We start from the raw sequence: 27,983 nt of genomic DNA on the forward strand, positions 1-27,983 counted from the left end.
ATCTGATTGGGGTCATCAGCAGTCAGAGAGCTCTGAGAATATAGTGATGGAGGAGTCAGTTCAGAACAACCCTCAGGACTTCCCCCCTTTGGTGGACCCACCACCTGCTCCCCAAGGGAATGCTGGTCCATCTAGTCATGTCCCTCCTCGGAATGCCTGGAGCCGCGGGGCCCCTTCATTTTCCACTGGTAATAATTACACTGGTCAGGCTTTTAAAAGAAGGAACGTGGTTAGATTCAAGCATAGGGGTTCCAGAGAGGAGCTCCCTGATAGGAAGTTTGTAGTAAGGGAGTTGCTGTGTCAGCAGATGGGGTTTGCGCCTGCAAACATACTGGCAGTCATCAATCTCCCTGACAGACAAGGTTATGATGTCAGCTTTAAGCTCATGTGTGACTTGGACAAATTCTGGGCCAGCTTCAGTGGTTTGCGGGACAAAGAGGGATGGAGGGATTTCATCCTTATTCCCATCTCCAAACCTGACACAGCAACTGTTAACATCATTTTCTGGAATGAGTCTGTGCCCCCCCAGGACATTATCATCTGGCTTAGAAGACATTGTGAAATGGTTTCTGAGTTGACAAAAACTAAAGATAGTGATGAGATCTGGACAGGGGGTTGGAGGGTTCTTGTCAAGTTGAGGCAATCTAACAATGTTACCCATCACCTGCCAAACTCCTTTTTCATTGGGCGGGAGAGAGGGGTTTGCTTCTATGCAGGTCAGCCCAGGTTATGTTTCAAATGTGGCAAGTCCGGCCATGTGGCGAGCGTTTGCACCATCTTGAAGTGTAATCTTTGTGGGGAGGTCGGCCATGTCAGTTCTACCTGTGAGACGGTTAAGTGCAATCTATGTGGAAAGCTCGGCCACTTCCACAGGAATTGCCCGGAGGCCTTCCATAATATGGGTGAGGAATCTGCGGACAATGAATTGTTGGCTGCAGCAGAACAACTAGAGGAGGAGGCCTTAATAAACGGGGCCACATTGACTAGGGAGGAGGTGGGCCCAGAGGTTCAGGGGACTACCCCCGGACGGGCGGACAGTGTCCAGCGGGTTGAGGAGCAGCCGGCCGCACACTCTTCTTCTGTTCCTGTCTCTGTGAAGGTCATTGGTCAGAAGAGGAGGAATAAAAAAGATAAAACCACCCGTAAACCCGAAGGTGACTGGATATTAGTGCAGAAGTCAGCTAAAAGAGTGAAAGGGGCACCAGAAGTGGGTACGGTAGTTTCTACCAATAGGTACGAAGCATTATCAGATTCGGATGCCGATTCCTATTCTCTAGAGGCCCATGAACTGGAGCAGGAACTAAAAAGAGTGGAGAGGGAGTATGCGACTGGCTCAGAGGATGACCCGCCCACTAAAAGGCGTCCGCCCCCTGATCCTGTATACGTAGAATCTGATATGGAAACTGGTAGTCGGCAGAGTGACTCCGATTCTGACTTATGATGATGGGGATCTTATTCTTTCTCCTCTTTGCTGTGATGGCAGGTTTTTCTCTAAACATTGTCTCCAGCAATGTGAACAGTATTAAAAACAGGAGGACAAGGCATGCAGTTTTTGAACACCTCAGGTACCTGGATGCTGATGTCTATTTTTTACAAGAGACACATCTAACATCTGTGGGACTCATGCGGGAGGCAGAGAGGGAGTGGCACACAGGACCCTCATTTTGGTCCTTGGCCGTGGAGTCTTATGCGGGTGTTGCCATCCTTTTTAATACTAAGGATGTGACGGTGCACAGACTCACTGAGGTGTCCATGGGAAGATGTCTTATACTGGAAGTAACAATTCATGGCAGGAGACTCCGATTAATTAACATATATGGGCCTCAAACAATATCAGGAAGAATCGGGTTATTTAATGATGTGAAGCCATATCTCTTTACATCAGTCCCTGTGGTCATGGTAGGAGACTTTAACGTCACCAGGACACTAAGTGACCGTTCTTCTGGTAGGGTGTTGGGTAGTGACTCCAAAGTCCTTAATCATATTATTTCGCAGACCGGTTTAAATGATGTTTTTGCACAAAATGGCAGGAAGCCGGGCTTCACCTTCTTTCGTGGTAACATAAAAAGCAGACTAGATATGGCACTGGTAAGTCCTACGGAACTGGTGACCAATAGGAGTGAGAAGCTGGTACCTTACTCAGATCATGCGGCCCTCTACTTTTGTCTGGGAACCTGTAAGCATCCTGACATGGGCAGGGGGCTATGGAGGCTCAACTCTAGTCTTTTAGAAGATGTGTCTGTTCAGCAACAAGTGCAGAACCTCTTACAACACCATGCAGAGAGACTAGACTTCTATGACTGTACTGCGGATTGGTGGGAGGACGTTAAAAAGGACATCTCTTCTCTCTTGAGGAAATCGTCAGCTAGAATGGGGAAGAGTAGATATAGCCGTTATCTCAGGCTGCGGAAAGAGCTGGAGCTGCTCTATTCAGGCGGGTTGGAGGCAGGGAGGAAAATTGATCAAGTAAAATCCGAGCTAAGTCAATACCAATATAGCAGATACAACTCCCTAGTATTTGAACGGGACTATGGATCCCTGGGGACACCTGATCCCTTTGAGAATTGTAGGGACAAGGTGGCTAAAAAGTTAATAACGGGCCTGAAGGATTCCCAGGGGATTTTGCAGGAGTCTCGGGAGGGCATTCTGGGAGTGGTAAGATCATACTATGCTGACTTGTTTCAGGAGAAGGGTCTGGATAAGGAGAAGATGGCACAGTTTTTAGAGGCAGTTCCAGGTCCTGTTGTTGATAATTTGGACTTTTCTCCCTTGACAGCAGACATAACGGTGGAGGAAGTTAGGGAGGCTATTGACAAATTACGTCAAAAGAAGGCACCAGGACCCGATGGCATTACAGCCGAATTTTATAAGAAGTTTAAAGAGTCCCTGGCTCCGATTCTGGTGGATGTGTTTAAAAGTTGTTTGGAGAAACGCCTGATGCCTCCATCCATGAGAATATCATCCTTAGTTCTGCTGTTCAAGGGTAGAGAACCAAATGACATCAAGAACTGGAGGCCTATATCCCTCTTGAATGTAGACCGGAAAATTCTGGCAAAAATATTGTTTTCTAGGTTGAAGAGTTTTTCTTCAGCACTATTGACAGACTGTCAGTATGGTACGGTAGAAGGGCGGAATATTTTTGGTGCTCTCATTTCCTTAAGGGAAGCTTTTGAGAGGTGTAAGGTTCTTAGGCATGGGAAATATATGGTGAGTTTAGACCAAGCTAAAGCCTTTGACAGGGTTGACCATGGGTATCTGTGGGCGACCCTGTTAAAGTATGGCATCCCAAGGTTATTTGTTGATTGGCTGAGAACTTTATACTGGAAGGCTGAGAGCTTTCCACTTATTAATGGGTGGCAGGGTGGTACTTTTGGGGTTGAGGCTGGGGTGAGGCAGGGTTGCCCTTTGAGTCCCCTCTTATATGTTTTTGCCATTGATCCTTTTTTGAGATCACTGCAGGGATGTGGATTTCAGGGGGTACCCGTGCCCCATGCCTCGGCCCTATCTGTATTCGCTTATGCGGATGATGTCACTGTAGTGGTGTCTGCCTCCCAGGAGGCCCAGTTGCTAGAAGCTTCCATTGGAGCTTACTCTGAGGCCTCTGGGTCTCTTGTCAACTTTGAGAAGAGTGAAGCCCTCTGGACACTGCAGGGTGATCCAGATTTTGATCTGCCCCAGTTTGCAATAGCTTCAAGTTGTCTCAAGATCTTAGGGGTTAAGTTTGGAAGGGAAGATAACGCCAGGCTAAACTGGGAGGAGAAGTTGGATGCTGGGAATGCAAAGGTTCAGCGATGGAAGAATTGCAAGCTGACTTACAGAGAAAGGGTCACAATGTTGAAAACTTATTTAATTCCTATTTTTCTGTATGTCTCTATGGTTTTTCCGTTGCCGGAATCTTTCTCTGCAAGGCTCTTCAGTTTGTTTTTTCAGCTCTTCTGGGGTAATAGATTAAATCCAATAAAAAGAGGGGTTACTTACCTGCAGAAGAAGGAGGGTGGGTTAAATATGATAAACCCGAAGGTGTTTTTTGATTCTCTCTTTTTTAAAGTAAATTTTGGGTGCTTGGACTCCAGTGTGGGCCCTCCGTGGGTAAACAGCGTTAGGGCCTGGATATTGCCCCGTGCAGAGTCCTGGATGCAGGGCAACGGTTCTCTCAAGAGGAAGAGATGTACTCAGGGTTATCTCCCACCATATCTGGACTCAGCTCTGAAGTCTCTGAGGAGGTGGGGGATTGAGAAGTCCTACCTTGAAAATAGTTCAAGGAAATTTTTATACCAGAGGATCTGTAGGACCTTCTTCTGTTCTCCACTTGTACTCAGAGACTGCACTACGGCTGTTATGGAGGAAAGCTTAAAGTTGCTGAATAGTCCCAGATTACCCTTGAAGTTTCATGACATTGCCTGGCTGTCCTTCCATGGGAGAATGTATGTGAGGGGGAATATGAAGGGTCTGGCCGCATCTGAAAGGACCTGCCCTTTGGGATGTGGTCAGGAGGAGTCCATGGAGCATTTCTTGGTGGATTGTTGGGGGGGCCGTGAAGTCTGGAAGGAGGTGGCTGCCGGAGTTGGGATCCCGGGGTTGGAAAACCTGAGTTACTCAGACAGACTTTATGGTGTTCCCCCAACAGTACACGGTGTAGACAGAGGGACAACGTACATGATCATTACCATAGTCAAATACTATCAATGGCATGCAAGGGCCAGAGTGGCCATGCATAATGAGCAGTTTAACTCCCGCAAAATCGCAGGGTTGGTGATATCCGAATTGCGATGGATCAAATGTCTGGAGATTGGGAAGTGTTGTAGGAGTTCAGATTTATGGGAAGGGGTTTTCTTGTAACATTGGGACATTTTTATGGACTTTTTATTCTCCTATGATGCTTGTTTTTAATTGCTAGATATTGACCGGAACATGTCTGTGATTGTTGTGTATTGATGTGTATCTTGTCTGTTTTTATAAATAAAAATATCCATACATAGGCCCAGATTCTCAAAGGGCTTACGACGGCGCAGCGCCATGTACGCCGTCGTAAGTCCTAATCTGGGCCGTCGTATCTATGCGACTGATTCTTAGAATCAGTTACGCATAGATATCCATTAGATCCGACAGGCGTAAGTCTCTTACGCCGTCGGATCTTAACTGCAATTTTTTTTTGCCCGCTAGGTGGCGCTTCCGTCGTTTTCCCCGTCGAGTATGCAAATTAGCTAGATACGCAAATTCCCGAACGTACGCGCGGCCGACGCAGTAAAGTTACGACGTTTACATTAGGCTTGTCCCGGCGTAAAGTTGCCCCTGCTATATGAGGGGCAACCAATGTTAAGTATGGCCGTCGTTCCCGCGTCGAAATTAAAAAATTGACGTCGTTTGCGTAAGTCGTCCGTGAATGGGGCTGGACGTAATTTACGTCCACGTCAAAACCAATGACATCCTTGCGACGTCATTTAGAGCAATGCACGCCGGGATATTTTAGGGACGGCGCATGCGCTGTTCGTTCGGCACGGGGACGCGCTTCATTTAAATCAAACCCCTACCCGCCGAATTTGAATTCCGCCGGGTGATTTACGTTACGCCGCCGCAACTTTACACGCAAGTGCTTTGTGAATAAAACACTTGCCTGAAAAACTTGCGGCAGCGTAACGTAAATCAGATACGTTACGCCCGCCCAAATTTACGCCATTCTACGAGAATCTGGCCCATAGAGAATAAGAACAGATACCGATAATTACACCCGGCATACAGGACAAGAGAAGTAGTACTGTGCAGAGTCCATACATACAGAATAAGAAGAGATACCGAGAATTACACCCGACATACAGGACAAGAGAAGTAGTACTGTGCAGAGTCCATACATACAGAATAAGAACAGATACCGAGAATTACACCCGACATACAGGACAAGAGAAGTAGTACTGTGCAGAGTCCATACATACAGAATAAGAACAGATACCGAGAATTACACCCGACATACAGGACAGGAGAAGTAGTACTGTGCAGAGGGTGTGGCTGCTTGTGGAGCAGCTGAAGCCTGTGTGTGCTGAGCTGCTCTGATGTCTGGTGCAAGCCCAGGGTTGGGCTCCCCTGGGCTGGGATCTCTCCCAGGAGAGTCCCAGGCTTCCCGGCCTACACAAGGTGAAGCTGTGGTTGGTGGTGAGGATGGAGGACGGAGCTCTGGAAATGGAAAGACAGTTACAGAGACTGTAAGTAAAAGTGAAAATGTTTGTGTGAAGAGTACCAATGTTACCGATAAGAAGAAGTTTGGGAATGTTATTCCACAAAAAAGTTCTAAGTCCAGTCAGCCATTGCAGGCCCAGCAAGCCCAGCGCAGTGCAGCCCAGTCTGTTCAGCGCAGTTCAAGCTCTGCAAGTACAGCCCAGCCCAGCCAGACAAAGCAAACCCTGCAGAGTGGGGCACATGTAGTCCAGCCACATACCAATGCCACCCAGTCCAGTCCAGTCTCTGGAAGTATGATTCGGGACAGTCAGCCATCACAGCCACATCAAGCCCAGCACAGTGCAGCTCAGAGTGGAGCAGAGACATTGGCTTCTCCCAGTACGCCCCGTAAATATTCCAGAACCTCCTTGGAACAGAAGACAATCAGTGAGAACTTGCAGCAGCGTGTGATGGTCAGTAGCAGCCAGGGACGGTCATTGCGCTCTAAGCAGCAGAGTGAAGAGGAGGGTGGTAACAATCCACAATCTGGCCCAGTGATACCACCCACACCCAGTAAAGACCCTCAGGCCAGTACTAGTAATGGGAAGGAGGATAAAAATTTCAAGCGCCCTGCAGCTGCAAAGAAGAAGAAAAAGAAGCCTGAACCTGCGCTGCACCTGGCTGATAGAATGCCTTCCCTGGTGAAACGAATGGACTCCCTAAGAAAAGCTAAGACTAGGATCCAGACGCAGATCGACTCTGTATACAGACTTAAAGCTGCCAATCCCAAGAGAGAAACGTTATACGACAACAGGCTGAACTCCTTGGGCATTGAACTGGCCGGTGTATCAAAAGACATTGACGCTACCATGGAAGAACTGGGACCGGCGGGTGAGGTATATCGCAATCGCGATCGATTTGAGGCAGCATTAAGTGTGGGGATTGAGTCTTCAACAGAGTCAGACTCTGGGGAACCAGGTCAGCGTATACAGCCACCAAACGTGTCTCCTGAGGGGAAGTCTGTGCATCCGCTGGAGGACAGTAAGGAGCAACATCAGATTGGAGCAGGTTCTCCTGCTGGACTTCCAGCTCTGGAGGATGGCGGGATCACCGGTATAACCCAGCAGACATTTACAGTTCAGGAGACGCAGATGAGTGATGTAGTGGACTCCCAGCAAATGGACTGTGAGGACAGTGCTTCTGCCACTAGTACTCATGATGGGAGCCATGCTGAGGGGACTGGGGTTCAGGGTGGGGGTGATACTGGGGTGACAAGTAATGATACTGCTGGCAATGACATTATGTGCAGTGATGATGTGGTGAATAATTCTGATGGTGTTGATATTAGTACCGGGGTATCTGATTGGGGTCATCAGCAGTCAGAGAGCTCTGAGAATATAGTGATGAAGGAGTCAGTTCAGAACAACCCTCAGGACTTCCCCCCTTTGGTGGACCCACCACCTGCTCCCCAAGGGAATGCTGGTCCATCTAGTCATGTCCCTCCTCGGAATGCCTGGAGCCGCGGGGCCCCTTCATTTTCCACTGGTAATAATTACACTGGTCAGGCTTTTAAAAGAAGGAACGTGGTTAGATTCAAGCATAGGGGTTCCAGAGAGGAGCTCCCTGATAGGAAGTTTGTAGTAAGGGAGTTGCTGTGTCAGCAGATGGGGTTTGCGCCTGCAAACATACTGGCAGTCATCAATCTCCCTGACAGACAAGGTTATGATGTCAGCTTTAAGCTCATGTGTGACTTGGACAAATTCTGGGCCAGCTTCAGTGGTTTGCGGGACAAAGAGGGATGGAGGGATTTTATCCTTATTCCCATCTCCAAACCTGACACAGCAACTGTTAACATCATTTTCTGGAATGAGTCTGTGCCCCCCCAGGACATTATCATCTGGCTTAGAAGACATTGTGAAATGGTTTCTGAGTTGACAAAAACTAAAGATAGTGATGAGATCTGGACAGGGGGTTGGAGGGTTCTTGTCAAGTTGAGGCAATCTAACAATGTTACCCATCACCTGCCAAACTCCTTTTTCATTGGGCGGGAGAGAGGGGTTTGCTTCTATGCAGGTCAGCCCAGGTTATGTTTCAAATGTGGCAAGTCCGGCCATGTGGCGAGCGTTTGCACCATCTTGAAGTGTAATCTTTGTGGGGAGGTCGGCCATGTCAGTTCTACCTGTGAGACGGTTAAGTGCAATCTATGTGGAAAGCTCGGCCACTTCCACAGGAATTGCCCGGAGGCCTTCCATAATATGGGTGAGGAATCTGCGGACAATGAATTGTTGGCTGCAGCAGAACAACTAGAGGAGGAGGCCTTAATAAACGGGGCCACATTGACTAGGGAGGAGGTGGGCCCAGAGGTTCAGGAGACTACCCCCGGACGGGCGGACAGTGTCCAGCAGGTTGAGGAGCAGCCGGCCGCACACTCTTCTTCTGTTCCTGTCTCTGTGAAGGTCATTGGTCAGAAGAGGAGGAATAAAAAAGATAAAACCACCCGTAAACCCGAAGGTGACTGGATATTAGTGCAGAAGTCAGCTAAAAGAGTGAAAGGGGCACCAGAAGTGGGTACGGTAGTTTCTACCAATAGGTACGAAGCATTATCAGATTCGGATGCCGATTCCTATTCTCTAGAGGCCCATGAACTGGAGCAGGAACTAAAAAGAGTGGAGAGGGAGTATGCGACTGGCTCAGAGGATGACCCGCCCACTAAAAGGCGTCCGCCCCCTGATCCTGTATACGTAGAATCTGATATGGAAACTGGTAGTCGGCAGAGTGACTCCGATTCTGACTTATGATGATGGGGATCTTATTCTTTCTCCTCCTTGCTGTGATGGCAGGTTTTTCTCTAAACATTGTCTCCAGCAATGTGAACAGTATTAAAAACAGGAGGACAAGGCATGCAGTTTTTGAACACCTCAGGTACCTGGATGCTGATGTCTATTTTTTACAAGAGACACATCTAACATCTGTGGGACTCATGCGGGAGGCAGAGAGGGAGTGGCACACGGGACCCTCATTTTGGTCCTTGGCCGTGGAGTCTTATGCGGGTGTTGCCATCCTTTTTAATACTAAGGATGTGACGGTGCACAGGCTCACTGAGGTGTCCATGGGAAGATGTCTTATACTGGAAGTAACAATTCATGGCAGGAGACTCCGATTAATTAACATATATGGGCCTCAAACAATATCAGGAAGAATCGGGTTATTTAATGATGTGAAGCCATATCTCTTTACATCAGTCCCTGTGGTCATGGTAGGAGACTTTAATGTCACCAGGACACTAAGTGACCGTTCTTCTGGTAGGGTGTTGGGTAGTGACTCCAAAGTCCTTAATCATATTATTTCGCAGACCGGTTTAAATGATGTTTTTGCACAAAATGGCAGGAAGCCGGGCTTCACCTTCTTTCGCGGTAATATAAAAAGCAGACTAGATATGGCACTGGTAAGTCCTACGGAACTGGTGACCAATAGGAGTGAGAAGCTGGTACCTTACTCAGATCATGCGGCCCTCTACTTTTGTCTGGGAACCTGTAAGCATCCTGACATGGGCAGGGGGCTATGGAGGCTCAACTCTAGTCTTTTAGAAGATGTGTCTGTTCAGCAACAAGTACAGAACCTCTTACAACACCATGCAGAGAGACTGGACTTCTATGACTGCACTGCGGATTGGTGGGAGGACGTTAAAAAGGACATCTCTTCCCTCTTGAGGAAATCGTCAGCTAGAATGGGGAAAAGTAGATATAGCCGTTATCTCAGGCTGCGGAAAGAGCTGGAGCTGCTTTATTCAGGCGGGTTGGAGGCAGGGAGGAAAATTGATCAAGTAAAATCCGAGCTAAGTCAATACCAATATAGCAGATACAACTCCCTAGTATTTGAACGGGACTATGGATCCCTGGGGACACCTGATCCCTTTGAGAATTGTAGGGACAAGGTGGCTAAAAAGTTAATAACGGGCCTGAAGGATTCCCAGGGGATTTTGCAGGAGTCTCGGGAGGGCATTCTGGGAGTGGTAAGATCATACTATGCTGACTTGTTTCAGGAGAAGGGTCTGGATAAGGAGAAGATGGCACAGTTTTTAGAGGCAGTTCCAGGTCCTGTTGTTGATAATTTGGACTTTTCTCCCTTGACAGCAGACATAACGGTGGAGGAAGTTAGGGAGGCTATTGACAAATTACGTCAAAAGAAGGCACCAGGACCCGATGGCATTACAGCCGAATTTTATAAGAAGTTTAAAGAGTCCCTGGCTCCGATTCTGGTGGATGTGTTTAAAAGTTGTTTGGAGAAACGCCTGATGCCTCCATCCATGAGAATATCATCCTTAGTTCTGCTGTTCAAGGGTAGAGAACCAAATGACATCAAGAACTGGAGGCCTATATCCCTCTTGAATGTAGACCGGAAAATTCTGGCAAAAATATTGTTTTCTAGGTTGAAGAGTTTTTCTTCAGCACTTTTGACAGACTGTCAGTATGGTACGGTAGAAGGGCGGAATATTTTTGGTGCTCTCATTTCCTTAAGGGAAGCTTTTGAGAGGTGTAAGGTTCTTAGGCATGGGAAATATATGGTGAGTTTAGACCAAGCTAAAGCTTTTGACAGGGTTGACCATGGGTATCTGTGGGCGACCCTGTTAAAGTATGGCATCCCAAGGTTATTTGTTGATTGGCTGAGAACTTTATACTGGAAGGCTGAGAGCTTTCCACTTATTAATGGGTGGCAGGGTGGTATTTTTGGGGTTGAGGCTGGGGTGAGGCAGGGTTGCCCTTTGAGTCCCCTCTTATATGTTTTTGCCATTGATCCTTTTTTGAGATCACTGCAGGGATGTGGATTTCAGGGGGTACCCGTGCCCCATGCCTCGGCCCTATCCGTATTCGCTTATGCGGATGATGTCACTGTAGTGGTGTCTGCCTCCCAGGAGGCCCAGTTGCTAGGAGCTTCCATTGGAGCTTACTCTGAGGCCTCTGGTTCTCTTGTCAACTTTGAGAAGAGTGAAGCCCTCTGGACACTGCAGGGTGATCCAGATTTTGATCTGCCCCAGTTTGCAATAGCCTCAAGTTGTCTCAAGATCTTAGGGGTTAAGTTTGGAAGGGAAGATAACGCCAGGCTAAACTGGGAGGAGAAGTTGGATGCTGGGAATGCAAAGGTTCAGCGATGGAAGAATTGCAAGCTGACTTACAGAGAAAGGGTCACAATGTTGAAAACTTATTTAATTCCTATTTTTCTGTATGTCTCTATGGTTTTTCCGTTGCCGGAATCTTTTTCTGCAAGGCTCTTTAGGTTGTTTTTTCAGCTCTTCTGGGGTAATAGATTGAATCCAATAAAAAGAGGGGTTACTTACCTGCAGAAGAAGGAGGGTGGGTTAAATATGATAAACCCAAAGGTGTTTTTTGATTCTCTCTTTTTTAAAGTAAATTTTGGGTGCTTGGACTCCAGTGTGGGCCCTCCGTGGGTAAACAGCGTTAGGGCCTGGATATTGCCCCGTGCAGAGTCCTGGATGCAGGGCAACGGTTCTCTCAAGAGGAAGAGATGTACTCAGGGTTATCTCCCACCATATCTGGACTCGGCTCTGAAGTCTCTGAGGAGGTGGGGGATTGAGAAGTCCTACCTTGAAAATAGTTCAAGGAAATTTTTATACCAAAGGATCTGTAGGACCTTCTTCTGTTCTCCACTTGTACTCAGAGACTGCACTACGGCTGTTATGGAGGAAAGCTTAAAGTTGCTGAATAGTCCCAGATTACCCTTGAAGTTTCATGACATTGCCTGGCTGTCCTTCCATGGGAGAATGTATGTGAGGGGGAACATGAAGGGTCTGGCCGCATCTGAAAGGACCTGCCCTTTGGGATGTGGTCAGGAGGAGTCCATGGAGCATTTCTTGGTGGATTGTTGGGGAGGCCGTGAAGTCTGGAAGGAAGTAGCTGCCGGAGTTGGGATCCCGGGGTTGGAAAACCTGAGTTACTCAGACAGGCTTTATGGTGTTCCCCCAACGGTACAGGGTGTAGACAGAGGGACAACGTACATGATCATTACCATAGTCAAATACTATCAATGGCATGCAAGGGCCAGAGTGGCCATGCATAATGAGCAGTTTAACTCCCGCAAAATCGCAGGTTTAGTGATATCCGAATTGCGATGGATCAAATGTCTGGAGATTGGGAAGTGTTGTAGGAGTTCAGATTTATGGGAAGGGGTTTTCTTGTAACATTGGGACATTTTTATGGACTTTTTATTCTCCTATGATGCTTGTTTTTAATTGCTAGATATTGACCGGAACATGTCTGTGATTGTTGTGTATTGATGTGTATCTTGTCTGTTTTTATAAATAAAAATATCCATACATACAGAATAGGAACAGATACCGAGAATTACACCCGACATACAGGATAAGAGAAGTAGTACTGTGCAGAGTCCATACATACAGAATAAGAACAGATACCGAGAATTACACCCGACATACAGGACAGGAGAAGTGGTACTGTGCAGAGTCCATACATACAGAATAAGAAGAGATACCGAGAATTACACCCGACATACAGGACAAGAGAAGTGGTACTGTGCAGAGTCTATACATACAGAATAAAAACAGATACCGAGAATTACACCCGACATACAGGACAAGAGAAGTAGTACTGTGCAGAGTCCATACATACAGAATAAGAACAGATACCGAGAATTACACCCGACATACAGGACAAGAGAAGTAGTACTGTGCAGAGTCCATACATACAGAATAAGAACAGATACCGAGAATTACACCCGACATACAGGATAAGAGAAGTGATACTGTGCAGAGTCCATACATACAGAATAAGAACAGATACCGAGAATTACACCCGACATACAGGACAGGAGAAGTGGTACTGTGCAGAGTCCATACATACAGAATAAGAAGAGATACCGAGAATTACACCCGACATACAGGACAAGAGAAGTGGTACTGTGCAGAGTCTATACATACAGAATAAAAACAGATACCGAGAATTACACCCGACATACAGGACAAGAGAAGTAGTACTGTGCAGAGTCCATACATACAGAATAAGAACAGATACCGAGAATTACACCCGACATACAGGACAAGAGAAGTAGTACTGTGCAGAGTCCATACATACAGAATAAGAACAGATACCGAGAATTACACCCGACATACAGGATAAGAGAAGTGGTACTGTGCAGAGTCCATACATACAGAATAAGGACAGATACCGAGAATTACACCCGACATACAGGATAAGAGAAGTGGTACTGTGCAGAGTCCATACATACAGAACGTATACTAGGAATTCTACAGAAACAAACACGTCTTGTTGTGCTCAGTTGCAGATTTACCATTTGGCTTGCAGTGGAGGTTTTTTGCAGAATATATAACAGATTCTGGGAATTTCAGTAACCATTCATCCTCGTTTAATGTTTCTCTCGGGGGGGTGGGACTGGGTGACTCGGCACTTGGACAGTCCAGTGTCCCCGGTGTGAGGATGTGGCTGTGGTCACCTTTCATCCAGCTGTGATACATGGAACGTATGGAGGTTGGAATGGATCACACGTGTTCCTCATGTGTGTGCGGGATAACATCTGTGTTCCATCAGATGGTTGGATTGCAGCGCTCTGTGCGTTGTGGGGTTATTCTGGGTAACAGCCCGCATTATTTGTAAGACATTTAGGACCCGTTCACACCATTAAGCTTCAGTATCAGGAATGCACTTAGTGTGCTGGTGGAGTGTGTTTCCATGCATTTCAATGGCTTCCAACGCACTTCGCTGTTGGACATGTGTTGCAGTGCAACAAAACACAACACGTAGCAATGTACCTCAATGCATTCCAGTGTGCAGCCAAAAGAATAACGCATACACCATTTTTTTTGGAAGCGTACTACAATGCAATGCACATTATTCCTATTCACATCTGCGCACTGGGAAAATGCGTACCAAATTGCTTGTATTCCTGCAGCGTGCAAAAACACTTGTCTTTATTGCAGACTTGCTGTGGTGTCATGGACAGTGGGGAAAATAATTACCGTATTTTCCGGCGTATAAGACGACTGGGCGTATAAGACGACCCCCTAATTTTCCAGGAAAAATGTTGGTTTTGGGATATACTGACTGTATAAGACTACCCCCTTCTTACTAGTCTTTCTGGAAGCTGAGGGGTAGCCGGAACCGCTGACAGAAACAGGCTTTTTCAAATCTCACTGTGCCATTACATCACTTGCCCCTCACTGTGCCATCACTTGGCCCTCTCTGTGCCATCACTTGCCCCCTCTCTGTGCCATCACTTGCCCCCTCTCTGTGCCATCACTTGCCCCCTCTCTGTGCCATCACTTGCTCACTGTGCCATCACTTGCCCCCTCTCTGTGCCATCACTTGCCCCCTCTCTGTGCCATCACTTGCCCCCTCTCTGTGCCATCACTTTCCCCCTCTCTGTGCCATCACTTGCTCACTGTGCCATCACTTGCCCCCTCTCTGTGCCATCACTTGCCCCCTCTCTGTGCCATCACTTGCCCCCTCTCTGTGCCATCACTTGCTCACTGTGCCATCACTTGCCCCATCTCTGTGCCATCACTTGCCCCCTCTCTGTGCCATCACTTGCCCCCTCTCTGTGTCATCAGTTGCTCACTGTGCCATCACTTGCCCCATCTCTGTGCCATCACTTGCCCCCTCTCTGTGCCATCACTTGCCCCCTCTCTGTGCCATCACTTGCTCACTGTGCCATCACTTGCCCCATCTCTGTGCCATCACTTGCCCCCTCTCTGTGCCATCACTTGCCCCCTCTCTGTGCCATCACTTGCCCCCTCTCTGTGCCATCACTGCAAACGGTGCATTTACTCACTTTTTTTCTGAATAGCAGGCGGTGCGATGACAGTCTCCGTGCTGCAAGCGTCAATGATTTAAAAGACGCGCCTTCTCCTCAGACTGTCCTGTGATAGGCGGAACACAAATCTTCCCAGCAGCGCCTCTGTTCTGTGTTACGCTTATCACGGACGTCTTCTCAACTCGTCCGAGGATGAGAAGGCATCTGTGATAGGAGGAACACAGAACAGAGGCGCTGCTGGGAAGATTTGTGTTCCTCCTATCACAGAACACTCTGAGGAGAAGGAGCGTCTTTTAAATCATTGACGCTCTCGCAGCACGGAGACCGTACCCGGCGTATAAGACGACCCCCGACTTTGGATGCATTTTTTTCCATCCAGAAAGTCGTCTTATACGCCGGAAAATACGGTATACGAGTAAGATTGCCCACTTACAAAGAAATGAAGGGTCTATAATTTTTATCATACTGTAGGTATATTTTATATCAGGGGTCTCCAAACTTTCTAAACAAAGGGCCAGTTTACGGTCCTTCAGACTTTAGGGGGGCTGGACTAGGGCCATTGGCAGTAAAAAAAATACAGGTGTCCAGTGGGAGTAAATAATACCACATCTTTGGTGACAGTGGGAGGACTAGTGCCCCATAGGACTAGTGGTGTTAATGGTAATAATTGAAGGTGTCAGTTGGAGGAATAGTGCCCCATTGGTGTCAGCAATAAGCATTATGCCCCATTTATATTGGATGGATTAGTGCCCCAAGGGCCGCATTAAGGCAAGCAAAGGGTCACATCCGGCCCCAGGGCCACAGTTTGGAGACCCCTGTTTTATATGATAGAGACAGAATATCAACCAAAATATCAACTTGTCATGTGTATAAGACACCTGTCTACAGAATCTCTTTCTTCCATTCAATCCTCACCATCATGGGGAAGACCAAAGAGCTGCCAGAGGACATCAGGGACAATATTGTAGACCTGCACAAGGCTGGAATGGGCTACAAGACCATCAGCAGAAGCTTGGTGAGAAGGAGACGACTGTTGGTGTAAATTTTTCGCAAATGGAAGAAATAGAAAATAACCATCAATTGCCCTCGGTTTGGGGCTCCATGCAAGATTTCTCCTCATGGGGTAAGGATGATCATGAGATCAGCCCAGAACTACACGGGAGGAGATTGTGAATGATCTCAAGGCAGTTGGGACCACAGTCATCAAACAAACCATTGGTAACACAATACGCCTCCATGGATTTAAGATCCCACTCCTCAGGAAGGCACATGTACAGCCCATTTGAAGTTTGCCAATGAACATCTAAATGATTCAGAGAAGGATTGGGAGAAAGCGTTGTGGTCGGATGAGACCAAAATTTCTTTGGCATCAACCCGAGGATCCTGGTGCCGTTAGTGGACTGCAAGACACAGCAGTACCGGTACATCGAACCACTAGCGGGAACAGAACCAACCAAACAGGGCCCCGTTGGACCTCAGCCTTCCCCTTTTTTGGTGGGCTGGCTAGAGCCACTAAGTCACTAAACCAACATATTTGCAACCTACCTACACAATGTCTCTGCCATTGGTTTTCCATAATTATGGGCTGCAAGGAATTTGAAGGAGTTTGGAAGCTTATAGGGGCCTTCAGCTGTGATGGTGACCTGAAACCCGCAGCGGGTTGGTTGTATCCCGTATACGTTTCAAGGACGAATTTTCAGTTCTGACTGGAGTCTCTCTTTAGATAACAAAGCGTAATTACCTGCGTAATTACCCATCATTTCTTGCTCTGAAGCATTTTACAAGTTCTGGAAACTTCACAAACACGTATTTGTCACCACAGCGGCGGTTTATGGGAAACCGCACCGGAATCCATCATGGAACCGAGAATAACCTGCGTCTATCATTGTGGCTGAGCCAATTATCTGCTATTTCTGGTTTACAAGCACTTAACTGGGAACTACCTGGAGATCAACGTTCATTTGTGGCAGGGAAGGTGGCCAAGTGCCGGATATAGTGTACGTTGTATGTATACCTAACGAGTTTCCCATGAGCTCATCCCACCACCGCTGAGATACAATGAGGATACACTTAGGTAGATTCAGTAAGAGTTAGGCCGGCTTATCAGTAGATAAGCCGGCCTAACTCAGAATCTAAGCCGACTTATGTTTAAGTGTATGCTCAAACAGAGATACGCTTAAACATATCTAAGATACGACGGCTTGCGCCGTCCTATCTTAGATTGCAATATTTTGGATGGCCGCTAGGTGGCGCTTCCATTGCGGTCGGCATAGAATATGTAAATAAGGAGATACGCCGATTCACGAACGTACGCCTGGCCGACGCAGTACTTTTACGCCGTTTACGTAAGAGATAGGCCGCCTAAAGTTAGAGCTAGGCCCTAGTGGAATAGTAATGTCAAGTATGGCCGCCGTTCCCGCGTCGAAATATGAATTTTTTACGTCGTTTGCGTAAGTCGTCCGTGAATCGGGATTGTTTACGTCCACGTCAAAATCAATAGGCCAATGCGGCGTACTTAGCCGCAATGCACACTGGGAAATGTAGGCGCCCGGCGCATGCGCAGTTCACAACGAAAAAAACGTAAGGTCAAGCCCCATTAACATACAACACGCCCCCCTCAAACACATTTGAATTAGGCGCCCTTACGCCCGCCGATTTAGGCTACGCCGCCGTAACTTAGCAGGTAAGTACATTGTGAATCAAGGGCCTGATTCCCAAAAGAGATACGCAGACTTAACTCATGTTTTCTAAATTTACACGGCGCGTATATTTGCGCACGATCTTCAAAACGAGTTAAGCCCAGATTTCCGTATTTTCAGCCGTACCTTAATTAGTTACACCTGCGCATCCCCGGGCGCAAATTACGCTAGCCTCGCCGCTGTTTTTGATAGGCAAAGATGCAAATGAGGGAGTTAGGGCGATTCTCAAAATTAAGTGTGTGCGCCGTATTTTCCACCCTGTGCGCACCTGTTAGTTTCCCTTAGTTTACCTGTTAGTTAAACTAAATTTCCACATTATAAAACCAGCCCTAATTTTACACATGCTGTGGAAGGGTTTGCTGTAGGTAGTGACTAGAGCTTAGAGCTATAGTTGAGAAGGATCTTTGTTGAAAAATGCCAGGGCCAGCTATGATTCTGACGGCACTTGCCGCCATACAGGCACAAAGGAGGAGGAGGGCACAGAGGAGGAGGATGAGGGCACAGGCGAGAGTCTATTGGCCACGGCGTGATCTTTTCCAAATGCCAGATTATGAGGTGTATGGCAACTACAGGTTTGATAGGGAAGCCATCCTGGAGATCACCCAACTACTTCATGAGGATCTTATCACCCCAACCAGACGCTCCCATGCCCTGACACCTCTCCATAAAGTGATGGCAACCCTCCATTTTTTATCCAGTGGCTCATTCCAGCGTGCATCTGGAGGTCTGGCTGGGATGGTGCAGTCGACAATGAGCCGATGTGTCCATCAAGTGGTCCCTGCCATACTGCGGCGCATGACCAACCAGTTTGTGATGCCCACCCAGGAGGAGCAGCGTCTGCAAGCCATGACAGACTTCTACAGCATTGCTGGCTTCCCAAGGACCATCGGGGCGATAGACTGCACCCATGTGGCACTACAGCCCCCCCATGAAACTGAACACCTGTTCAGAAACAGGAAAGGCTGGCATTCGATCAACGTCCAGATGATCGTAGATGCCCATGGCCTCATCTGGCACGTTTGTGCCAAGTTTCCAGGGTCGTGCCACGACAGTTACATTCTACGGCAGACCAAGATCTACCAAGACTTGGAGCAGAATGTGTATGGAGACAGCTGGCTGATTGGTGAGTGACATTGGTGTCAGGTATGCCCCCCCCCATGATGCAGACATCACAAGGGGCACATGCATGACTAATATCCTCCTGTCTTTTCCCTTACAGGTGACTCTGGATATGCGTTGGGACCCCACCTGATGACCCCCTTTAGGAACCCCCAAACACCCGGAGAACGCAAATTCAACGAGGTGCACATCCAGACCCGGGCAATAGTAGAGCGGACATTTGGCCTTCTCAAGTCCAGATTCAGATGCCTTGACAAGACTGGGGGTACACTCTTGTATTCCCCAGACTTTGTCTGCCAAATTATTGGGGCATGTTGCATCCTCCATAATTTTGCTCTGAGAAGGGGCCTGCATGTTGAGATATGTCCTGACCTAACCCCCCACCCAGGCAATCCCCCCCCCCAAACCCCTCTACCCGGTCTGCTGAGGGCCAGGCAATAAGGAGACAACTGGCTGAAGGCATCTTTGCCCAGTAAATGGACCCTAATTATCTATATTTTTTTGCTTTGCCCAGAAAAAATCACAGAGATTATGTGACCTTTAAACATTTTCTTTGCACATAAAATGCACATTACTTATATGTCAATGAGAATGTTTTTTTTGGTACAAAACGCACATTAATTATCTCACAATGAGAATGCATGAATGCACGTCACTATGGTCCCTAGCACAGACACATCACATGCACATCGAATTGGATTAGATCCAAGTACCCCCCCCCCCCTTTGGTACTTGGGAGCAGTAACGCCCCGCCACGGCTCCAATTATGTCACTGTGCATTCATACACCATTCAGGAACCTAGGATGACTTCTCCCTGGTCCTGGGGATCCCTACTCCACCAAAACTGAGGGTGACACCCTTATGTTTTCAGGAATGCCACCCCCCCACATTCACACATCATTCACACACATAAACCAAATCATAAGTACAGTATAAAAAAAAAAAAAAAAAAATCAAAAGTACCCCTGCAACTTAAGGATGTTGCCGAGTGCTCCTTCTGGGCTGCCCACGGGCACGGGGACGGCCACGGCCGACTGGGGGATCTTCACGGGGGGGGTCTGTGCAGGGGAGGGAGTATTTTCATGGGGGGGGTCTGTGCAGGGGAGGGAGTATTTTCATGGGGGGGGGGGCTGTGCAGGGGAGGGAGTATTTTCATGGGGGGGTCTGTGCAGGGGAAGAAGGAGCCTCCCCTGGTGTCTGTCCTCCTGCTGGCCTTCCCTCCAAGGCAACGGCTATCCTTGTCAGACAGGAAGTAATGTCAGCCGTATTAGCCTGGCCAGCCCGGGTATTGGCCTGCACAGCCCGGGTATTGGCCTGCACAGCCTGGGTGAGGGCAGTCACCTCCTGGGCCACGCCTGTTGTTGCGTTTTTCAGGTCCCACAAACAGGTGATGACCCCCACTGAGTTGGTGGCCACCTCACCCAGTGACTCCCTCATTGCACCCAGGCTGTGCTCCACCTTGGTCATTGATTTTTTTAGTTCAGCCAGACTGCGGGTCTGCCGGGCATTGTCCCTCAACAGACTGACCGGCAGACGCACAAACCCCCCCCTGGTTTCCGGGGTCGGCCTCCTACTTGCCCCTGAGGCTTGTGGCCTTGGAGGAGGGGTTGGAGTGAGCCATGGGTGCTGCTGCATGTTGGAGGAGGGTTGGGAGGGGCCACCCATGATGGTGGCCTGACTGCTGGGCGCCTCTGGGGTTCCCTTAGGGGATGACTCAAAGGTCATATCTTGGCCCATCATGATTTGCTGCCCAATCTCAATATTGTCATCTTCCTCCCCCTCATCCTCCCCCCACTCAACATCCAAATTAGGGGAGTTGTAGGCACTCCCCTCCCATGGCGAATCCTGCCCTTCTTGGGACTCTGCATCAGCCTGTCTTGGGGGTGGTGCAGCAGCCTGCCCTGATGGGCCAGCAACCTCCTGCCCTGATGGGCCAGCAACCTCCTGCCCTGATGGGGCTGCCACCTCCTGACCTGATGGGGCTGCTACCTCCTGGGCTGATGGGGCTGCCACCTCCTGGGCTGATGGGGCTGCCACCTCCTGGGCTGATGGGGCTGCCACCTCCTGGGCTGATGGGGCTGCCACCTCCTGGGCTGATGACCCAGCAACCTCCTGGGCTGATGACCCAGCAACCTCCTGGGCTGATGGGGCTGCAACCTCCTGGCCATCTGGGGATGACACAAAACAATCACAGGTTGGTGGATCCACACACTTGGCACATCTTCCCTTCCCCCACCCACACATGCTAATCACCAGATAGAAATTCAAAAAAATTACCTGTCCTCATAAGAGGATTATTGTCAAAGCCAGGCAGGCCCACCACCTGCTGTGGGTGGAAACACTGGGCCACTGCCCATTCCTCCTCACTCATCCTGACTGGGCAGGGTCCCCCTCCTCCAGTGCCCCTGGTATGGGCATGCAGCGTTGCCAGCTTGTTCCGGGACACGCTCCTCAAGTCATTGATCTTTTTTTGAACTCCAGCGATGGTCCTGGTCTCCCCCCCCCGCCGCATTGATCCGATCGGTGATATTTTTAAGGATCTCCTTCCTCCTGGCCGGGGTGGTGTTGTGGCTCTCAGGGCCATGGAGAAATCGCCCATATTTAATGACGCCCTGAGCAAGTATATGCTTCTCTGCCACTGTAAAATTTAGCTTCCTGCGCTTGGGAGCCATGACAGACAACACCCAGCAACAGGGAACTCACCCAAAAAACAAACAACAATACACACACACAACAAAGAAAATAAAAACAAGCAAAAAAAAACAAAAAACAGACAGCTACTATAAATTCAAAAACAAACAGGCAAAAAAGGGAAACAAAAAACAATCACACACCAAAAAAGACACACTTATCAAAAACAAACAGGCAAACAATCAAAACAAAGAACAAATTATCAAAAACAAACACCAACTATACCCTCCAACTCCACAAAAACTTTTATCACAAACAAATCTTACCAACAAACACTGACAAACGTTCAAAGCAGAAGCAACTTGCTTTAGGAAGGGAACACAGGGAAATACTTTTGCAATAGAAGTGTGTTTGACTGGGGCTATTTAGACACAGGGTGATCCTCAAACTAAGTACTCTTGGCCTTTTACCTATCTCACTGATTGCGATGACCAAAGTTCTGCACATGCGCAGTGAGGTCCAGATTCGTGCGCGCATGCGCAGTACGGCCGGCCCTTCATTTGCATGGGGTCACGGCTCATTACAATAAAGCACTCCCACTTCATTCCCACTTGCCATAACCACGCTTTACGCATTGGAACTTAGGTTAAGGATGGCGCAATTTTGTGCGCAAATGCGCTGTGGATACAGTACTTACGACACCAACTTAGGGCGCCGTAACTTAAATGACATAAGTTAGATAATCCTAAATTTGCACAGCTCTTTGGGAATCAGGCCCCATGTACTTGCCTAGCTAACTTACGGCGGCGTAGCTTAAATGCCTTAAGCTACACCGCCGCAAAGTTAGGCATAGGTACCTGAATCTACCTAACTGTACCTAGTGATCACCAGCAACTATTCCTCGCAATAAATGCAAAGATCCAGCCTGAGCTCCTCTAGCCTAACCCCCAGGTGTCCAGCCCTGTCTCCGTTTCTTCTTAGGCCCCATGCACACTGGGCGTTTACCCCTTGTACTGTATATAAGAGTTTGACATTTAGCTGCAGGCAGGGGGCATGGATGTTCTGTCAAACCCCACTGGAGAAGTTAACAGTTGCTGTGGCTATACGAGGCACCTAGCTATATGAACATGTAAGAGTATGTGCCCAGGGACGAGTGCCCAGAAAAAAACCCTTTCATTCTGAGAATTAGTCCTTGGGTGCATACTGTCCTAAACGTTTGTACAGCTCTGTTCACCGTCCAGCCACAGCAACCTGCAGCAGAGATTAACGGGACACCTGTGCCCTCCACCCTAAATGCCGGAGCCCAATGCATCAGGGCTAAATGCCCAGTTGTACATGGGGTCTTAATCCCAGATTTCACTGTGCCATACCACAGGGCTATGGCATACTCCCCAACTTACTTGACCATTGTAGATAAGATGTCCCACCTTGTTTTGAGTCTGCCCGACCATGAGTACTGACCATCCCCCTTGCTATTAACTAAATTAATGAGACCACACATGAATTGGAGTACAAATGGCCATAGCAGCCTTTTTATTAACAAAAACAACTTATCAGCCTGTTGGTCTTATGACGGCACCCAGAATTCCAACTTGTTCCACTTATAACAGGCCTCAAGCCGTGACGCACCAGCTCGGAGACAACCCACACCCACAGTGCTACCACTACCGTATTCCAGCTAACCTTAGTAACTGGAATACACCAGAGGGGCACATACCGGTGGCATCAATGGGCACAGTGGCATCGATGGGCACAGTGGCGACAATTAAAGGGCACAGTGGCGATAATTAAAGGGCACAGTGGCGACAATGGGCACAGTGGCTGCGTTTGATGGCATGGCACAGTGGCTGCATTTGATGGCATGGCACAGTGGTGACAATTGATGGCACAGTGGCTGAGTTTAATGGCATGGCACAGTGGTTGCGTTTGATGGCACGGCACAGTGGTGACAATTGATGGCACAGTGACTGCATTTGATGGCATGGCACAGTGACTGCATTTGATGGCATGGCACAGTGGTGACAATTGATGGCACAGTGGCTGCGTTTGATGGCATGGCACAGTGGTGACAATTGATGGCACAGTGGCTGCGTTTGATGGCATGGCACAGTGGTGACAATTGATGGCACAGTGGCTGCGTTTGATGGCATGGCACAGTGGTTGCGTTTGATGGCATGGCACAGTGGTGACAAATGATGGGCACAGTGAGGCTGCAATTGTTTTTTGTTTTTTTTTCTTGAGCCCCCCCAAAAAATTTTGAGCGCCAGCCGCCACTGGGTCTGGGGCTCCATACAAGATCTCACCTCATGGAGCTCCAATGATCATGAGAACGGTGAGGAATCTGCCCAGAACTACATGGGAGAATCTTGTCACTGATCTCAGCTGGGACCATCGTCACCAAGAAAACAATTGGCAACACTACGCCGGGGAGGACTGAAATCCTGCAACGCCCGCAAGGTCCCCCTGATTGGGAAATCACATGTACAGCCCGTCTAAAGTTTACTAATGAACATCTGAATGATTCAGAGGAGAACTGGGGGAAAGTGTTGTGGTCGGATGAGACCAACATCAAGCTCTTTGGCATCAACTCAACTCGTCGTGTTTGGAGGAGGAGATGAGGAATGCTGCCTATGACCCCAAGAACACCATCCCCCACCGTCATACATTGAGAACACCATCCCCCACCGTCATACATGGAGAACACCATCCCCTACCGTCATACATGGAGAACACCACCCCCCACCGTCATACATGGAGAACACCATCCCCCACCGTCATACATGGAGAACACCATCCCCTACCGTCATACATGGAGAACACCATCCCCCACCGTCATACATGGAGAACACCATCCCCCACCGTCATACATGGAGAACACCATCCCTCACCGTCATACATGGAGAACACCATCCCCCACTGTCATACATGGAGAACACCATCCCCCACCGTCATACATGGAGAACACCATCCCCACCGTCATACATGGAGAACACCATCCCCCACCGTCATACATGGAGAACACCATCCCCCACCGTCATACATGGAGAACACCATCCCCTACCGTCATACATGGAGAACACCATCCCCCACCGTCATACATGGAGAACACCATCCCCACTGTCATACATGGAGAACACCATCCCCACCGTCATACATGGAGAACACCATCCCCCACCGTCATACATGGAGAACACCATCCCCCACCGTCATACATGGAGAACACCATCCCCACCGTCATACATGGAGAACACCATCCCCCACCGTCATACATGGAGAACACCATCCCCACCGTCATACATGGAGAACACCATCCCCCACCATCATACATGGAGAACACCATCCCCCATCGTCATACATGGAGAACATCATCCCCACCGTCATACATGGAAAACACCATCCCCACCATCATACATGGAGAACACCATCCCCTACCGTCATACATGGAGAACACCATCCCCCACCGTCATACATGGAGAACACCATCCCCACCATCATACATGGAGAACACCATCCCCACCGTCATACATGGAGAACACCATCCCCCACCGTCATACATGGAGAACACCATCCCCACCGTCATACATGGAGAACACCATCCCCCACCGTCATACATGGAGAACACCATCCCCACCGTCATACATGGAGAACACCATCCCCCACCGTCATACATGGAGAACACCATCCCCACCGTCATACATGGAGAACACCATCCCCCACCATCATACATGGAGAACACCATCCCCCACCGTCATACATGGAGAACACCATCCCCACCGTCATACATGGAAAACACCATCCCCACCATCATACATGGAGAACACCATCCCCACCATCATACATGGAGAACACCATCCCCCACCGTCATACATGGAGAACACCATCCCCACCGTCATACATGGAGAACACCATCCCCACCGTCATACATGGAGAACACCATCCCCACCGTCATACATGGAGAACACCATCCCCACCGTCATACATGGAGAACACCATCCCCACCGTCATACATGGAGAACACCATCCCCCACCGTCATACATGGAGAACACCATCCCCACAGTCATACATGGAGAACACCATCCCCCATCGTCATACATGGAGGACACCATCCCCACCGTCATATATGGAGAACACCACCCCCACCGTCTTACATGGAGAACACCATCCCCCATTGTCATACATGGAGAACACCATCCCCCATCGTCATACATGGAGAACACCATCCCCACCGTCATACATGGAGAACACCATCCCCCACCATCATACATGGAGAACACCATCCCCACCGTCATACATGGAGAACACCATCCCCCATCATCATACATGGAGAACACCATCCCCCACGGTCATACATGGAGAACACCATCCCCCATCATCATACATGGAGAACACCATCCCCCACCGTCATACTTGGAGAACACCATCCCCCACCGTCATACATGGAGAACACCATCCCCCACCGTCATACTTGGAGAACACCATCCCCCACCATCATACATGGAGAACACCATCCCCCACCGTCATACATGGAGAACACCATCCCCACCGTCATACATGGAGAATACCATCCCCCATCATCATACATGGAGAACACCATCCCCCACCGTCTTACATGGAGGTGGAAATATTATGCTTTAGGAGTGTTTTTCTGCTAAGGGGACAGGACAGCTTCACTACATTAAAGGGACGATGGATGGAGCCATGTACCATCAAATCTTGGGTGAGAACCTCCTTCCCTCAGCCATGGCATTGAAAATGGGTCATGGATGGATATTCCAGCATGACAATGACCCAAAACACATGGCCAAGGCAACAAAGGAGAAGCTCAAGAAGAAGCAGATTAAGGTCCTGGAGTGGCCTAGCCAGTCTCCAGACCTTAATCCCATAGAAAATACGTGGAGGGAGCTGAAGGTTCGAGTTACCAAACCTTCGAAACCTTAATGACTTGGAGAAGGATCTGCAAAGAGGACAAAATCCCTCCTGAGATGTGTGCAAACCTGGAGGCCAACTCCAAGAAACGTCTGACCTCTGTAATTGCCAACAAGAATTTTGCCACCAAGTACCAAGTCATGTTTTGCGAAGGGGTCAACTACTTATTTCACTCATTAAAATGCAAATCAATTTATAACTTTTTTTAAATGCATTTTTCTGGATATTTTTGTTGTTTTTCTGTCTCTCACTGTTATATCAAACCCACCATTAAAATTATAGAGGGATCATTTCTTTGTCAGTGGGCAAATGTACAAAGTCAGCAGGGGATCAAATACTTTTTTCCCTCACATATACAGTATATATATATATATATTAGGGTTGTCCCGATACCGAGCATTTGCCTGACCCGATACTTCTCTATTGCAAGAGAGCGGCGGGGCGGAGAGCGGCCGGAGAGTGGGCGGGGGGTGGAGAGCAGTCCTTAGGAGGCTAATAAGTGGCTGTAATAAGTTCTTACTGTTCTTTATCACGTCACGCTGTTCTCGGTGGCCCCTCCCCTCCTCTCCTCTCGTCGTACGCTTGTGACATCATCTGAGATGGACGAGAGGAGAGGAGAGGAGGGGCTGCCGGGAACAGCGCGACGGGATAAAGAACAGTAAGAACTTATTACAGTCACTTATTGCAGATGTCAGCCGCTTCCTGCGCTACTCTGCAATTAAAAGGAAACTGAAACAAAACTGTGTCCTGCCGTGCCCAGATATGCCCAGTACCCTGTGCCCAGTGCACTGATGTTCCCCTTATGCCCTGATGTGCCCAGTACCCCACTGTGCCCAGTACGATGTGCCCAAGTACCCTTATGTGCCCAAGTACCCTGATGTGCCCAGTACCTGCTGTGCCCAGTACCCCCGCCTTGCCCAGTGCCCCACTGTGCCCAGTATGATGTGCCCAAGTACCCTGATGTGCCCAGTATCCCGCTGTGCCCAGTACCCCGCTGTGCCCTGATGTGCCCAGTACCCCGCTGTGCCCTGATGTGCCCAGTACTCCGCAGTGCCCAGTACCCCGCTCTGCCCTGATGTGCCCAGTACAATGATGTGCACCATACCCTGTGCCCAGTACCCTGATGTGCCCCATACCATGTGCCCAGTACTCTGATGTGCCCCATACCCTGTTTCCAGTACTCTGATGTGCCCCATACCCTGTGCCCAGTAACCTGATGTGCACCATACCCTGTGCCCAGTAACCTGATGTGCCCAGTACCCTGATGTGCTCCATACCCTGTGCCCAGTACTCTGATGTGCCCCATACCCTGTGCCCAGTAACCTGATGTGCACCATACCCTGTGCCTAGTAACCTGATGTGCCCAGTACCCTGATGTGCCCCATACCCTGTGCCCAGTACTCTGATGTGCCCCATACCCTGTGCCCAGTAACCTGATGTGCACATACCCTGTGCCCAGTACCCTGACCACCAATGTAAGAGACATCTTTCCCACTGACCACCAATGTAAGAGACATTCTTAAATTTGAAAACTGTCACATGACATAAAAAAAAAGTATCTGTATTCGGTATCGGCGAGTACATGAAAAAAAGTGGTATCGGGACAACCCTAATATATATATATATATATATATATATATATATATATATATAT

The sequence above is a fragment of the Rana temporaria genome, chromosome 4 (assembly GCF_905171775.1).
Source record: "Rana temporaria chromosome 4, aRanTem1.1, whole genome shotgun sequence".
Classification (NCBI taxonomy): Eukaryota; Metazoa; Chordata; class Amphibia; order Anura; family Ranidae; genus Rana; species Rana temporaria.